Genomic DNA, 18,585 nt, shown 5'->3' with positions numbered 1-18,585 from the left:
GCAGAGCCTATCAAACTTGCAAAGACAAAGGCGATATGGTTTGGGTGCCAGCCACCTAGGAAGGAGTAAGGGAAGGCAATGTCCCTCAGGACCTGGAAGGCATGAATTGAAGGCCGATGGTGTATAAGGAAGAAGGTCTAGGAAAAATTATAGAAAAACAAGTGAAGACACCAAGAGAGGTGGAAATACATTTAGTACTCCAAGGAGAAGAAAACAAATCATAAGAAACTGCCTAGTGCTACCACCAAAAGGCATTGTCAGTAGAAAAGGAGAGGAAAATATTTGATGTGAGAAGAGTTTAAGAAGGAAAACCTCCTATATTTTATGGAAATGTGAATAAGGAATATGAATTATAAGCCTTATTACTAGTAAGGAAGAAATAATTCTGAGTGCAAAATTTCTCAGATAATATGAAAGCAGGAGTAGCCATCTTCAACTTGAAGGGCATGGCTAATATTTGGTGTGAAGACATGAATAACGTCAAGAATATTAACAAGAAAGAGATATCATGGAGGAGATTCGATAGATATTTCTTGGAAAAGTACCTTTCTAAAGGGTATTATAACAGTAAGGCCAAATAATTTTATGAGCACAAACTAGGGAAGTTGACAATTGATGAATATACAACTATATTCTTAGAGTTGTTGAGGTATGTATCTTACCTCAAGAATGAAAAGGAAAATGTTTAGAGGTTTCTCTGTGGGTTGCCACAAAAATTCATGGACATAATAGATTTTGATGAGCCACAAACTCTATAGAACACCATTTGGAAGATGAAGCATTGCTACGAATAATCCAATCATGGGACTGAGTCCTGCATTGATAGGAAAGAAAAAGGCAAGCCCAAATTTAAAGGAAAAGGGAAGAAAGTTGTAATAAAATAGCCTAGAGGAAGGAATTTTAATTTTACAACTCATAATAGGGGTTAATTTTATTAGAGATACACTACTGCTGGTAGAGACCAGTTATCTCATCCCACAAGAGAGGAAGCCAAGGGTTTTAGAGGATAACCTATGAAGTGTTGGAATTGTGGAGAAAATGATCCAGGTGGATATTGGTGGCCACCTGCCAAGTCCACCTGGACCCCCACCATTGTCTTTCTCAGCATTTTCAGTTTCCTTAATTGTAGCACAACTTACTATTTTTAGCAGTTTTTCGGGTCCTGAACTTCCGGAGCCGTTTTGAGGCCCTAAACGACGGTTTTTGGGGAATCCGGGGGCAACACGAGTCCATGGAATGGACTGGTGTTGCCCATTCCAACAATGATAGTGCTCGGATAGATCTTTCTAATGAGCTATTGTACGCGTCAAACGGAGATCATGTGCCAAAGTTACGACCCCGGGAAGTTGATGTACCAACTTACCCCCAAACGGGGCCCACAGTTTGGCGTTTCATCTCCTAGGGTTAGGTTTTGGAATGTTAAGGGTTTTTCCATTGTTTCTCAACAATAAATAGGCCTTTGAGCCTCATTGTAACACAGTTCAGAGGCATGTAGCCATCACATCTCTTCTCAGAGATAAGCTACCATCGCCCTAGCTAGTTTATTTCCATTTCTGTCTGTAAGCATATTTCAGTATTTTCCATTAATGAAATGAAGTATTATTTCCGCTGCATCTTTGTGTATATGGTTATCTCTGTAATTTGTTGCGTTCCTGTTTAAATCCGGATCAGTGGTATCAGAGCGGTCTGCTTTTTCTCTGTTTTTCTTTGCATGTCCCCAACAAGGTCGGGATATAAGGAGTTAGGGCTTGAACTGGTTGAACCTTTGCAAGACCAGCCTCGCAAATCCCGACGGCCTCCCATGGCGGACGAGAAGAAAGATGAGGGGGCAGGAGATCCCATCAAAATCTTGCTCGAAGAAGCACTCGAGCGACAACGGAACGCGATGATGGACAGCTTTGCGCAGATCCTTCAGCGGCTACCCAGAAGCGGCGCATCGGCTTCCAGCAGCTCCTCTGGAAATGCCACACCCTTTAAGGTACAAGTTAATTTTGAAATCCCCATATTCGAGGGTCAGATAGACGCCGATGCCGTAGATAAATGGTTAAATCTGCTAGAGGGTTATTTTTCTGTTCATGAATTTTCGAGTCAGGAAAAGATTGTTTTTGCTCTTCTCAAAGCAACCCCCCACGTCAAGGACTGGTGGGAAACCTACTGCGAGCAGAAGGATGAAAGTACTGGCTCACTATTTTCAGCCGCACCCACCTGGGATTCGTTCCGGGATGCCATCAAGGAGCAGTACTACCCTGTCGGAAGCTATGAGGATGAATACATAAAGTGGACCACGCTGCGGCAGGGAAGGGATCAAGACGTGCCGGAGTTCACCAATCTTTTCCATACCCTTCGCACAAAGTTGGGTATCAAGGATTCGGAGCAACATTTGATACTCAAATACCGTGGCTGCCTGCACAAGTACATCCAGGAAGAAATACAGTTCCTAAACATCCCCTCGCTCGGCGCAGCATACCGGTATGCCGTCAAGGTCGAGCAGAAGTTTAAACAAAAGAAGCGAGACTTTGGATCTGCAAATCCAAAGCAGGGGAAAGGTGCCCCTAAACCACAGAACAAAGGACAAAGCCAAGGTGGGACAGCCCAAGACAACCAGCCGAAGCTGCAAGCAAAGAGCAACGCCGCGAAGCCGAGAAAGGACACTGGAAAATGGTGCGAGTTCCATAAGAGCTCCACTCACAACACAAGTGAGTGTCGGGCCAAGCAGTCACTGGTGGCTGAGCTAAAGGTTTCAGAATCAGATGCATGTTCTGACTCTGAGTCAGAACCCGATAAGGGGTATGAAAAAGGGAAGCAGATCATTGATGCGGATCCCAGCGCCACTGTTGCTACCGCAAAGATCCAGAAAAATGAACCCGAAGATCCAGAGGAGGAGGAGCGTCTCTTCCACTCCCAGATGTGGGTAAAGGGCTCCCCGATACAGTTCATTGTTGATAGCGGGAGTCAAAAGAACCTCATTTTAGCAGAGGTCGTGAAGCGGTTGGGCTTACCGACCACAGCACATCCACAACCATACACCATTGGGTGGCTTCACCAAGGGCGAGATCTTCGCGTGAGCCAGCAGTGTCGCCTTCCATACAACATCAAGCCCTTCACGGATGAGGTATTGTGTGACATTGCTCCCCTTGAAGTTTGTGACGTATTACTAGGACAACCATACTTGTGGAAGCGACATGCTGTGTATGAATCAAGGCCCCGTGCTGTTATTATTACATTGGGAAATAAGTTGTTCAGGATACCAGAGGTAGCACCACCTGCCGCCATCTCTTTGATTACTGCAAAACAATGCAGTAAGATCATTTCCAAAACCAGGAAATTTGTTTTCCTGATGATACGCCCTCAAGGGAAGAAGAAGACAGTGGCCGCGGCCTCCAAACGGGGTCCCTCTGCACGGCAGCTACAGATGGACAAGATTGTGGAGGAGTACGAAGACATCTTCACCTCCCCGGCAGGGGTTCCTCTGCACTGTCAAGTCAAGCACTCCATCGATCTGACCCCAGGTGCACCGCTACCCAATGGACCAATTTATCGGCGCTCCGTTCTGGAGAACAATGAAATCAAGAGGCAGATTCAGGAGCTCCTGCAGAAAGGTCACATCCGTCCGAGTTCTTCGCCCTGTGGGAGCCCGATAGTGTTGGTACAGAAGAAGGATGGGACGTGGAGACTCTGTATTGACTATCGGGCGCTGAACAAGATCACTGTCCGTAATAGGTACCCGATCCCGCGGATTGATGACCTCCTAGACCAACTAAAGGGGGCGAAATATTTCAGCAAGATCGATCTGAAGTCAGGATATCACCAGGTACCAATTGAACCCTCAGATGTGTGGAAGACTGCCTTCAAATCCAAGGAGGGCCTCTTCGAATGGTTGGTCATGCCTTTCGGATTGACGAATGCTCCTGCAACCTTTATGAGGCTAATGGATGACATCTTGCGGCCATTCACCAACTCCTTTGTAGTAGTATACTTGGATGACATTCTGATCTTCAGCCAGAGTTGGGAAGAGCACCTCCAACACATCCGACAGGTTCTCCAAACACTGCGGCAACACAAGCTATGTGCCAATTTGGAGAAATGCACTTTTGGCATGACCGAGGTTCAGTATCTGGGATACATCATTGATGAACAGGGGGTGCATGTCGATCCAGCCAAGGTCCAAGTCATTCGGGATTGGCCCTCTCCAACCACTCTAACAGAGCTCCGCAGCTTTCTAGGTCTTGCCAACTTCTACCGCAGGTTTGTGTTGGGATTTTCTCATATTTCTTGGCCCTTGAGTCAAGTCACCAAGGGCGGGGCGAAAGCAAAATTCTTTTGGTCTGAATCTCAACAGAAGGCATTCAGGGAGTTGAAGGATCGCCTCTGCACGGCACCAGTGCTCGCGTTACCAGATTTACAACAACCATTTGAGGTCGAGACAGATGCCTCTGACTATGCTATTGGGGCAGTCCTTAATCAACATGGACATCGAGTGGCATATCACAGTGAAACACTTTCAGACACAGTCCGGAAGTACCCCACTTATGATAAAGAGATGTATTCCATTGTACAGGCCTGCCGACAATGGAAGCATTACATTTTGGGGAAGGAAACGGTCATCCATACAGACCATCGACCTCTGCAGTTCATACAGACCCAAGGGAAATTGCAGAATGATCGCCATCAGAAGTGGTCTACATACCTGCAACAGTTTCACTTGAATATCAAGTATAAAAAGGGCAGCACCAATAATGTTGCAGATTGCCTCAGTCGACCACCGATCATGGCGCTAACCACCATGCTCAACTCTTGCGGGCACGAGACTTCTGATTGGCCACTTCTCTACAAAAGCGACCCAGAATTCGGCCACACATACCAGACACTCTTGGAGGGTCGGCAGGTTGCAGATTTTCACCTCCAAGATGCCCTATTATGCCACCTCGGTCACCTTTGTGTTCCTTCAAGTGAGCGTGCCAAGATGATTTGGGAAGCACACTATAGTCGGGCTGCTAGGCATTTCGGGGTCGAGAAAACAGTGGCAGTACTGCAAAACTATTTCTATTGGCCGAATCTTCGACAGGATGTTGGGAAGTACATCCGATCATGTACTGCCTGTGCCATTGCCAAACCGACCATTAAGAAGCAAGGCCTCTATACCCCGTTGCCTACCCCTAGTCGACCTTGGGAATCCATCTCCATGGATTACATGTCAGGCCTTCCTTCCACTAAGCATGGAAATGACTGTGTTTTTGTGGTCGTCGACAGGTTCTCAAAGATGGCCATTATGATGGCCTGCAAGAAGAATATCACAGCAGAAGCCACTGCTAAACTCTTCTTTGAACGAGTGTGGGTGCACTTTGGGATCCCACAGTCTATCATCTCAGATCGGGACAGTCGGTTTCTCAGCACCTTTTGGTCCAGTCTCTGGTCAATGCTGGACACCAAACTCACGAAGTCCACAGCCTTCCATCCTCAAACTGATGGCCAGACAGAGGTTGTCAATAGGATGATTGTGCACATTCTGCGCATCTATAACTCAAAGCATCCACGCACATGGGACGAGAGCCTCCCCTACGTTCAGCACAACTACAACCGAGCTCTTCACAGCTCCACTGGCCATAGCCCTTTTCAGGTGGGTTTGGGATTCCAGCCACTATGCCCCATTGATGTGGCCATGCCACTTGCAGCTACTCATATGAATTCAGCTCATGTCCAGTCCGAAACAGATAAGGCCACCAGCTTCATTGAGCGCATCCAACGTATTCGCCAGCAGGTCCATGACATTCTTGAGAAATCAAATGCCAAGTACAAGCAGCGACATGATCAACATCGGGTGCCACACAAGTTTCAGATGGGCGACAAAGTCTGGTTGCATTTGCAAAAGGAACGCCTTACTGGAGCCTATCGGAAATTGAGACCACTCCGATATGGTCCTTACACCATTACTAAGGCTATGGGAGACAATGCATTTGAGCTCAGCATTCCCCCATTCCTTGGCCTGCACCCAGTATTCAATGTGGACCGCCTTCGGCCATACTTTCCACCATTGCTAGACACATCCGACATTGCAGAACAGCTCAAACCCACAGAATTAAATCCAGATTGCATGGAACAAGCTGCAACTGATTGGATCATGGACACACAGATCAAGAACACTCGCCAACAGAATATCCAACTGTATCGAGTTGTCAAAGCGGGCCAACTCCTTCAGCAGGGCAAGTGGCTCACCAGGGAACAAGTTCAGCAGAAGTTTCCTCATCTCATGGAGGAGCTCAACGCAATGGGGACCATTGCTTCCTAAGGGGGGAGGAATGATCCAGGTGGATATTGGTGGCCACCTGCCAAGTCCACCTGGACCCCCACCATTGTCTTTCTCAGCATTTTCAGTTTCCTTAATTGTAGCACAACTTACTATTTTTAGCAGTTTTTCGGGTCCTGAACTTCCGGAGCCGTTTTGAGGCCCTAAACGACATTTTTTGGGGAATCCGGGGGCAACACGAGTCCATGGAATGGATTGGTGTTGCCCGTTCCAACAATGATAGTGCTCGGATAGATCTTTCTAATGAGCTATTGTACGCGTCAAACGGAGATCATATGCCAAAGTTACGACCCCGGGAAGTTGATGTACCAACTTACCCCCAAACGGGGCCCACAGTTTGGCGTTTCATCTCCTAGGGTTAGGTTTTGGAATGTTAAGGGTTTTTCCATTGTTTCTCAACAATAAATAGGCCTTTGAGCCTCATTGTAACACAGTTCAGAGGCATGTAGCCATCACATCTCTTCTCAGAGATAAGCTACCATCACCCTAGCTAGTTTATTTCCATTTCTGTCTGTAAGCATATTTCAGTATTTTCCATTAATGAAATGAAGTATTATTTCCGCTGCATCTTTGTGTATATGGTTATCTCTGTAATTTGTTGCGTTCCTGTTTAAATCCGGATCAGAAAACCACCAGAAGAGAGCTTGTCCTTAGCAATAGAAGAGTGGACAAATATTTTACAATGTGTAGGAAGTAGAGATAGTAAATGATATGGCTTGGATTATCTCATGCATATATGCAACATTGGAAAATAAGAAGGTTGATCACCAAGCCTCGGTGAAAGAAATGGATGATGTGGTCAATAACCAATTGTTTTGATTTTGATTGACCCAGGTTCCAATTTCAGTTATGTGGGTCCACTAGTTACAAAGAAGTGTTTGTTGTAGAGCACAATACATGAAAGCTCTTGGTTGGTTAACCTAACCACTGAAACTAACAAACAAGTTGAGAATGTAGTGAAATCATCCCTAGTCGCTATAGAAGACATGCACACAACTACAAGTCTAAAACTATTACCATTGGGCTTGTATGATGCACTAGCTAGGATACACTAGTTAGCAACTAACAAAACCAAGGTTGAATGTTATAGGAAGTCAATTGAGTGTCTCAATGATATCGGAGAAAAATAGATGTTGTGGGGAAAGAGAAAACCTATAATGGTTAAGAAAATAATTGTGTCATAGTTGAGGAAGTAAAACAAGAAGGGGCATGAAATATTTGTTGTTCAAGTGTTAGAAAATTAGATGTCGACAAGGACAGAGTTGGAGAGCACCCAATAATAAAAAAATTTAGTGATGTGTTTCCTGAAGAGATCCTAGGATTTCCACCAAGGAGGTAAATTCACTTTTCAATTGAACTAATTCCAGGATTAGTGCTAGTATCCAAAGCCCCATACCAAATGAGTACACCAAAGCTAGTAGAACTAAATCTATAATTACGCCGTAAGGCGTTCCCTCTGAGAAAGACATCCCTAAAATGTGACGTGTGCGATCGTGAGCCATTGATTTTGTGTGTTAGATGATTGGAGTGTTTTCTACCGTTCGATTTAATCTGTTTTATTCATAGAAAAATGGTATTTTCTCATGGTAATGAGCATGAAAAGCCAGGCCTGGCCTGCTGGCGATGAGACTCTTCTGCTGCCTTGGCAGAGACTGCCTGCTGGCAATGAGACTCTTGGCAGAGACTCTTGGCAGAGACTCTTCATGTTTTTCTTTATCGGACAGTTATATTCTTTGGCGTCCATGATTCAGTGGATTAGTAGCTATTTAAGGTTCGACTCACTGCTATCAAACCCTTATCGTTTACGTTTTCCTACTGTTTATTTAAGGTTCGACCCACAGCTATCAAACCCTCATCGTTTACGTTTTCCTCCAAGGTATGAACTCTCTATCCGGTCAATTTGAACAGAGTACTATTCTGTGTGCTTGAATGTCAAGAACAGAGTACTATTCTAATTGCTGCCGATTTTAATTGCTGCCGATATGGTTATTTTCTGCTGCCGATTTTAATTGCTGCCGATATGGTTATTTTAATTGCTGCCGATTTTAATTGCTGCCGATATGGTTATTGCTGCCGATTTTAATTGTTGCCGCTTTTAATTGCTGCCGATATGGTTATTTTCTCATGTATTCCATTTTAATTTATAGTGGCATACTGCATAACAAGCATTTGGCTTTACTGTCAGACTCTCTGAATACAGCAACTGCATTTTCAGAAGCATGATATTCAATAGAGATGTGAATTTTATGATGGGAATGACTTATTCTGTTTGAGTTATGATTGTGGATAATGCTGTATGATTCATGAAATAGGAAACTATAGATTTGCCTTATGCAGTTGGTTGTCCTTAGTATTGACCGATTATCTGATTCAGATGCTTCAGTCACAGGGCCCATTGTCCTCGGATCCTCCAGAAGCAGCCTGTTTTCACTTGCAACTTGCAAGACAACCCTTGAAGGGCGAATCATTAATCACGAGCACTTTCCCTTGGCTAGGCTGCTATAGTGGGCTTATTGTTTTTTTTAAATAACCTCAAAATACAATAATCATGGGTGAAAATACAATACAAAATGTAAATAGTTCAAATTTGACGATACACAGGGAATGGATTAGTTACTCTTTTCCTATAAAAGTAGAAGCTTTGTTTTTGAAATATTGGCATAAAGAATTCTCATTATTTTATTCTTTGATTCCGCCCTGCAAAAAAACTCTTTCCTGTAAATTTCTTGCGACAATAGGCAATTTCTTGTGTGTGATAATAGACTGTTTCTTGTAGATCCTGCTGTGTTGCAGGGACTCGCTTTGAGTGATGAAATACCTCTGAAACTATTATCTGATTGAAACCTCTTCTCCATAGTCCAAATAATAATTAAAGAGGTTAATCATAAAATTGCTTTTCTATGCAATTGACCCACATTTGCCAAGTTCTTTTGAGGGACACAAGTATCTACTGTATCATTGAAACTTGATGTTTCTGACCCAGCTTGTCTTACACAGGGAAACCTTGCAGCCTTGCTAATCTAGCTTGGCAATGCATAGTCCTGCAATTGAATGAACATATTGATTACAACATTGGATTTCTGTTATATCAATGTTTAGTTAGGGCATAGAAGAGATTTGAATTTCATAACTTTTTCTTCTTATACTTTGATCCCATCTGACAACTCTTTTGTGGACAATGCAGAAGCATAAGTGCATCCCATTAGAAGACCTTGCTGCAGAATTCAAACTCCGCACTCAGGTTCTTATTTATATATTTATAACTTTGTGTATTATACATCCATATGTACACGCACATGAATGGACAGAGGCACTTGTTCCAGTTAGTGATGTGTTTTGTATGTCTTGCTTTCATGAGATGACTATGCTTCCTACCTAAATGCTATTAGCTTAGGATATTTTTACCCGTACTGACTTTGGATATGTCCTATAAGTGAAGTATATCTTATAATATTTAATAGAATTATTTTTTTAAATAATTGGAGACATGTATTCCATTTTAATTTATAGTGGCATACTGCATAACAATCATTTGGCTTTACTGTCAGACTCTCCGAATACAGCAACTGCATTTTGAGAAGCATGATATTCAATAGAGATGTGAATTTTATGATGGGAATGACTTATTCTGTTTGAGTTATGATTGTGGATAATGCTGTATGATTCATGAAATAGGAAACTATAGATTTGCCTATAGGGTTAGGGTCTGCCCATAGACAATGCCTAATGAGTACGGCATCCATTTATAATTTTGTTCATGGCAGTCGAAGTGACCTGGGTCCTTAGGCACTCTTCAAATTGCCTCCGCTCAATGGATCCAACAGTGTTGTTCACAAGAGGAGGGGGCCAAACAGATCAAGCCTGTTGAGAGCTTCAAACATAGCTCCTTACAAGGATATCTTTAATGGAGCCTTCCATGTCCAAATCAAACCTGATTCAAAATCATTGCATTGGTGTCTTTAGAGGCTTTTGTGCCCTGCAACTATTGTGGCAAAATAGCTTTAATTCTACCAATGTGCTGCTTTTGGTCATGCTTTAAGTTGCAAACTTAACATAGATTCAGGGACTTATCCATATGCAAATTACAAAGCCTAGTGAATGTTGCATCCACTTTGGCTCTTCCTGCCCTCCGTCAACATACACACTTGACATGATTCAACCTTTGAATCATTGTTAATGGAATATAACACCACCAATGTGCTGCTTTTGGTCATGCTTTAAGTTGCAAACTTAACATAGATTCAGGGACTTATCCATATACAAATTACAAAGCCTAGTGAATGTTGCATCCACTTTGGCTCTTCCTGCCCTCCGTCAACATACACACTTGACATGATTCAACCTTTGAATCATTGTTAATGGAATATAACACCACCTATTTTTGTTACAAGAAATGGGAGATTTATGTCGAATTAGCAAAAATACACGTAGAAGGATGCTACATGCGTACAAAATTTTTATCCTGTCCATAAAAGAGGCCATACCCAGGTTAGGCTCCAAACCTGGGCTCCAAATTCTCATCTAGCTTATTAGGAACAAGTAAACTAAAGAAAATTACAGCGGCTCTGGTAATATAAAGCTTCCTTGTTTATTTCAGCGATGATGATACTCTGTCTCTGCTTTAGAAGGGCAGACAGACAATGCAGTGTATACCATTATATTTGAAACATCCAGAGCTACAAATGGATCCATTAACAAAATAATTGTAGCTTATTTCGCCAGCATGATAGATCTGCCACGTTTCGATAGTAGATCAGCCACCATATTCTACTCTCTGTAAATGTGGGAGAATGTGATGTGCTTGAAGGACTTCGCCAGATCTCTAATATAGCACATCCAATGGGTAAACAATCACTTACTCTTTCCCAATGGAAGTATATCGTTTTAGAAATGAGTTAGACTTCAAATATTGGCTTAATGAATTCTCATGGTTTTATCCTTTCATTCCGCCATGCAAAAATAAAATTCCTGTAAACTTCTTGGCATGGGGCTGTTTCTTGCATGTGAAAATGCACTGTTTATTGAAAATACAACTGGAATACATTAATGGAAGTAACGAGACCAATGGGAATTTTTAAAGAGATGATACAATACAAAAATCATGGGTGAAAATACAATACAAAATGTAAATAGTTCAAATTTGACGATACACAGGGAATGGATTAGTTACTCTTTTCCTATAAAAGTAGAAGCTTTGTTTTTGAAATATTGGCATAAAGAATTCTCATTATTTTATTCTTTGATTCCGCCCTGCAAAAAAACTCTTTCCTGTAAATTTCTTGCGACAATAGGCAATTTCTTGTGTGTGATAATAGACTGTTTCTTGTAGATCCTGCTGTGTTGCAGGGACTCGCTTTGAGTGATGAAATACCTCTGAAACTATTATCTGATTGAAACCTCTTCTCCATAGTCCAAATAATAATTAAAGAGGTTAATCATAAAATTGCTTTTCTATGCAATTGACCCACATTTGCCAAGTTCTTTTGAGGGACACAAGTATCTACTGTATCATTGAAACTTGATGTTTCTGACCCAGCTTGTCTTACACAGGGAAACCTTGCAGCCTTGCTAATCTAGCTTGGCAATGCATAGTCCTGCAATTGAATGAACATATTGATTACAACATTGGATTTCTGTTATATCAATGTTTAGTTAGGGCATAGAAGAGATTTGAATTTCATAACTTTTTCTTCTTATACTTTGATCCCATCTGACAACTCTTTTGTGGACAATGCAGAAGCATAAGTGCATCCCATTAGAAGACCTTGCTGCAGAATTCAAACTCCGCACTCAGGTTCTTATTTATATATTTATAACTTTGTGTATTATACATCCATATGTACACGCACATGAATGGACAGAGGCACTTGTTCCAGTTAGTGATGTGTTTTGTATGTCTTGCTTTCATGAGATGACTATGCTTCCTACCTAAATGCTATTAGCTTAGGATATTTTTACCCGTACTGACTTTGGATATGTCCTATAAGTGAAGTATATCTTATAATATTTAATAGAATTATTTTTTTAAATAATTGGAGACATGTATTCCATTTTAATTTATAGTGGCATACTGCATAACAATCATTTGGCTTTACTGTCAGACTCTCCGAATACAGCAACTGCATTTTGAGAAGCATGATATTCAATAGAGATGTGAATTTTATGATGGGAATGACTTATTCTGTTTGAGTTATGATTGTGGATAATGCTGTATGATTCATGAAATAGGAAACTATAGATTTGCCTATAGGGTTAGGGTCTGCCCATAGACAATGCCTAATGAGTACGGCATCCATTTATAATTTTGTTCATGGCAGTCGAAGTGACCTGGGTCCTTGGGCACTCTTCAAATTGCCTCCGCTCAATGGATCCAACAGTGTTGTTCACAAGAGGAGGGGGCCAAACAGATCAAGCCTGTTGAGAGCTTCAAACATAGCTCCTTACAAGGATATCTTTAATGGAGCCTTCCATGTCCAAATCAAACCTGATTCAAAATCATTGCATTGGTGTCTTTAGAGGCTTTTGTGCCCTGCAACTGTTGTGGCAAAATAGCTTTAATTCTACCAATGTGCTGCTTTTGGTCATGCTTTAAGTTGCAAACTTAACATAGATTCAGGGACTTATCCATATGCAAATTACAAAGCCTAGTGAATGTTGCATCCACTTTGGCTCTTCCTGCGCTCCGTCAACATACACACTTGACATGATTCAACCTTTGAATCATTGTTAATGGAATATAACACCACCAATGTGCTGCTTTTGATCCCATTGGTATCATCCTTTATTTTACTTTCTCCTTGGGAAGAAACTGTGTAAAGTGCATGTCAAACTCCCTTCCGGACACAAAGTTATCCAATATTGGTTTGCTAAACTGTGTAAAGTGCATGTCAAACTCCCTTCCGGACACAAGTTATCCAATACTGGTTTGCTATAGGGAGTAACCTTCACTGAATCTATTTTAGCAGAGGGCTTCTTTTATGTCATATGGTTTTATACATATTTGTGTGCAGGCCAACTAATACATGAAATAATCCTGCAACTAGGTTATGCAGAATTAAGGTACATGTTCAATGATTCCTCGGATTTATTATCAATGATTAATCACCATCATTTAATTACACATCAGAATCCAGAATTAGGGTACATGTTCAATGACTCCTCGGATTCATTATCAATGATTAATGACCATCATTTAATTACACATCAGAACCCGGAATTAGGGTACATGTTCAATGACTCCTCAGATTTATTATCAATGATTAATGACCATCATTTAAATACACATCAGAACCCCAATAGATAATTAGAGAATATATTGATGGGCACTGGTATCGATCACAAGATATCACTGTTTATTTTTTGTGAATGATATTTACTTCACATCATTATCACCGATAACAATGCAATCCCAAATATGATCATCCAGGTTTTGACAACAGAAACAGGTGTTGGGGAGGTTTATGTCCAAAATTTCCTACTGTATTTGAAGTCTTCTGTTTGGTTCTTCAATGTTGAACTGTCAAAGAAAGGATTGCGATTTTTTGGACTACTTTCAGTTTTTGTTTGATTGTTCATGGATCTCTTAGGTCGTAGATGTGAAACAGACATGGACTTGTATTAAGAGCTTATAGGCTCAGTACCCTTATAGGCTACTTTGTTACTTTTACTATGACTTTAGATATGTCTTATAAGTGAAGGATCTTGCTAATTCCATTATTTTCTATAATTTTTGAATGTAGTAACATGGGAAATTAATCGATAACTAGGGACTCGCTTTGAGTGATGAAATACCTCTGAAACTATTATCTGATTGAAACCTCTTCTCCATAGTCCAAATAATAATTAAAGAGGTTAATCATAAAATTGCTTTTCTATGCAATTGACCCACATTTGCCAAGTTCTTTTGAGGGACACAAGTATCTACTGAGTGCAGCTGATACAAAATGGCCTGATCTTCATGCAGTCATGCCCGGATGTCTCCCTACTGATATTGGAAAACAACAAAAGTGGAGAAATGATAACATTATCTCTAACCCACATTTGACATCATTATATATGCACCATAGATTCACAGCATTTCGTGAGATTATCTTGGAGAAACACTTGAATACAAAATATTACTGGTACAGGTACGCATTCTACCGCATTTTTTTTCCTCCAAGAACTCTAAACAACATTCCTTACCTATTGCAAAATTATCTTACAAAAACGCATACTTGTTAGGTATGAATGGCAACATAGGGGATCTGCACACATCCATGGTTTCCTTTGGATAGAAAATGCACCTGATATGGAGAATCTCAACTGGGAAGATGCAGAAGCAGTCGATATTGCAAGGCAGTTCTTCGACAAATATATTTCCGCTTGGAACCCTCGTGCTCCTTCGAATTCAAACCAACCAAATGCTTGGACAAATCCCGAAGACCCTTGCCTGTTGTCCACACCGCAAATCTTCAGAACCAATCCTTTCAGTGACTATGAACAGCTCGTCAATTGTGTTGAACGTCACACAAAATGCTCAGAAAGCACGTGCCTAAGAAAAACTGGATCCTCACTCCAATGTCGTTATAAAGCACCGTGGGAATTACATCCAAAATTGGCCTTATTCATTGATTCCAATGGCCAAAAAACATACACCCCTGCTCGGAACGACGATCGACTCAATAGCCATAACCCTACCATCCTATCTATTTGGCGTGCAAATGTTGACTGCCAACCAGTACTCTCCATACACGCTGTACAAAAAATATATTGCCAAATATGCATCCAAAGCAGAAAAAAAATCTGAAAGCTTCCACGACATGCTACGTAGAATTGTCCTGGCTTCACCCATTGCTGACCCAGCAACATCCGCATTCCAAAAATTTCTTGCAGAAACCCTTGTTGATCGTGACATTGGAGCACAAGAAACCTGCCATATGCTGCAAAAATTACCATTAACATTATGTAGTCGGCCATTCATTTCTTTAAATGTAAACCAAAAAATTCTTATGCGCCTTCCACAAATGGACACCACCTCCACTACATCCCCGCACTTCATAGATACATATATTCAGCACCCTTCTACCCTTGAGTCCACATCACTAATAGAGTTGGCAAGATCCTGGTCATATGATCCTCGTCGCAGAACAAACAAATGGAAACAAAGGCCTACAAAAGCAATCGTTCGGGTCATACCACGTTACTCCTCCATACCATCCACAACAGAACCTTGCTACGCTGACTTTTGCAGGGTTGAACTTATGCTATACAAACCTTTTCGCCGTATCGTACAAGATATAGGAGATTCTGCTGCAGAATTCATCGCAAATTGGCAAGCATTTCGCCCATTCTACAATCCTTGGCATCAACGCCACACACTATCTGATATTGAATCTGTCACAAATGATACCTCAACTATGAATGAAGCCAATCCAACAGACACCATGGAAATAAATGAATGGGAATTACTTTCCCAATTACACCCTACAAATGAGCTTCTCATAAACGACCTTGACATGCTTGGTCTTCGTGGCTTTGATGACACCCATAACTGGAATCATACCACTATCCCATTGGATCTACAAAATAATGCAATACAATTCATTGAGAATAGCCGCTCCATCCACCGCATTCTTCAAACACATCAACATACCCTGCCGACCCTTACTACATTATCTCCAATGCAAAGAAAAGCTCTAAATATTATTCTTAATCATTTTGCTAGGAAGGATTATTTACCCGCTCTCAGAATGATAATACAAGGCACTGCTGGTACGGGAAAATCCCTCCTTATTAATTGCATCAAAGATATGCTCATAGGCCTTGCAAGCCTGGGACCTTCACCGATCATGCTCCTCGCCCCTACAGGGGTTGCTGCCTTCAACATACAAGCATCGACAATCCATTCTGCTTTGCACCTTCCTATAAAGGATCTTATGCCGTTAGAAGGTAGTGATCTTGCAAAATTCCAAGAAGAACTCAGGCATATAAGATACATACTAATCGATGAAATGAGCTTCATTGGGCCAAAGCTTCTCAGCCATATTGATGAACGTCTTCGCGAGGCATTTCCCCACCAAAGAAACACTCCTTTCGGTGGTTGTTCCATAATATTGGTTGGTGATCTCGGTCAGCTACCACCCGTCAAAGACATACCTCTATATGCAGGGACGAGCCACAGAAGCGCACTGTGGAACACCTTCAACACAGTCATCACATTAGACACAATATTTCGTCAACAAGGCGACGACATCGCCCAGGTTACTTTCAGGAACATTCTCCAGAACATTAGAGATGCGAATCCGACAATCGACGACTACAACGTACTCATGTCGCGCACAGATTCCTATTTATCAGAAGAAGAAATATGTTCATTCCATGATTCCATGCATCTATTTCCAACAAATGCTCAAACAACAGTCCATAATAAGCAAATGATGAAATCTCTAAACACTCCTATTGCACGATCCATTGCTGAAGATGACAACACATATTCCAGTCTTTCCTCTGAAGATGTGCAACTTGAGTGAATTGTATTGCTATGCAATGGCGAAAAAGTTATGTTGACTTCCAACCTTTGGGTTTCAGCCGGTCTTGTTAATGGTTCCCTTGGAAAAATTGTAACCATCTTTTACAAAGAATCAACTGCACCACCACAGATTCCAACATTTGTTGTCGTAGATTTCCCCAAGTACATTGGGCCTCCTTGGGATGAAAGAAACCCCACTCACTTGCCTATTCCAGCAGTAAAAAGAAATGGTCGTGCACAAATTCCACTGAAGATGGCTTGGGCTTTAACCATACATAAATCTCAAGGTATGACCCTTCCAAAAGCAACAATTGACATTGGAAAAACAGAACGTCAAGGTCTCACATTCACAGCTATTTCAAGAGTGCCTTCTCTACAAGATCTCCGGATTAACCCCGCATTCAGTTTTGATCGTTACAGTAAAATGAAGGACAACAGAAACATTGCTCGCAGAAAACACGCAGAAGAAATCCTCCATTCAATGCCGCCTCCAGATAATCTGCTCCAACCCGTACTTTGACATCACCAAAAGGTTTCCTCCATTTATTTAACTCATTCTCTTTCATAACATACTTTTCATATCTTTCAACAACAACAAACTTTAATCAATATTAGTAAAAAAGCAAATACTAGAATGTCTTTATATTGTCTGTACATCTCATTCTAACCTTTTCTTTCTTTTGCAGCAGGCCACATGGGCTCAGAAATAACATACCTGCACAACTACATGTAGATTGGCAAGCAAAAAATCTGCATCTCCAGCTGTGCATTGACCTCCAATGGTGTTCAATATGCCGTTATTCACCATGCATCTTCCACTAACAATATATGGATCCCCATAGCAAAGGTAACTTCATTACCATTCATTCTAGATTCATTTTAACACAACTCACCTGCAGAGTATTACTAATAAATTTCTGCAACTGATTTACATATTACTAATTCTAACAGAATATAAATTTTGCAGGTCCATTGCTGCTTCGCTGCCTCCACCATGTTTTTGTACGACTTCAAATATGGAATGACAAGCACAATGTTCTTTAGACTATTATATTCCTTCTCGAACCTCTTTTGTTACAATTCGCTGTTTGTATTTTCCATGTCAAACTTGAAAAGGGATGTTTCAAGATCAAATACCGTTTTCATTGTTTGTTTCCTCACAACTTTTTGTGTTTTCCATTTCAATCTTTAAAAAGGATGTTACAACACACTTTGTATTTTCCATTTCAAACTTTAAAAAGGATGTTACAATACACTATTTGTATTTTCCATTTCACGCTTGAAAAAGGATGTTTCAACATCAAATACCATTTTCATAGTTCATGTCCTCACAACTATTTGTGTTTCCCGTTTCAAACTTAAAAAGGGATGTTTTGAGATCAATGCCATTTTGATAGTTTATGTCCTCACAACCAATTCATTGTCAATGGGTTTTAACATATTTTGTTTACAAAATCAATTGACTTTAGTGATTATAATTCATGTTTTCAATATATCTTCATATTAATTTGATTTTCAATTTGAATAATGGTTTCTTAAATAGCCCTTTCCAAATCAATGTGGTTGCCCGGTTGTTGTTCGCATATTAATTTAATTTCCCATTTGAATAATGAATTCTTAAATAGCCCTTTCCAAATCAATATGGATGCCCAGTTGTCGTTCGCATGGATTCATTCATTTATCTTCACCTTTAACTCCACAATTTTTTCCAACAACAAACAAGGTCTCTAAACAGGTTCAATACATATTTATGGCTGCTTGCATTCCATTT

The 18,585-nt window shown here is 40.9% G+C and overlaps 1 long non-coding RNA gene across 1 annotated transcript; it reads left to right on the top strand.

The window, feature by feature from the left end:
* The first annotated feature begins 7,917 nt into the window (after nt 1-7,917).
* Nucleotides 7,918-18,088, top strand: LOC149180555 (uncharacterized). The gene is made up of 5 exons (XR_016257468.1): nt 7,918-8,075; nt 9,489-9,545; nt 12,042-12,098; nt 17,501-17,661; nt 17,782-18,088. It is a non-coding gene; the product is annotated as an uncharacterized LOC149180555 (long non-coding RNA).
* Nucleotides 18,089-18,585: the final 497 nt, after the last annotated feature.

Source organism: Pinus tabuliformis, chromosome 3_2 (genome assembly GCF_031772625.1).
Source record: "Pinus tabuliformis cultivar Carrire ecotype Pingquan chromosome 3_2, CPIR1, whole genome shotgun sequence".
NCBI lineage: Eukaryota > Viridiplantae > Streptophyta > Pinopsida > Pinales > Pinaceae > Pinus > Pinus tabuliformis.
The sequence above is the reverse complement of the archived record's forward strand: the minus strand, read 5'-3'. Positions and strand labels throughout refer to the sequence as shown.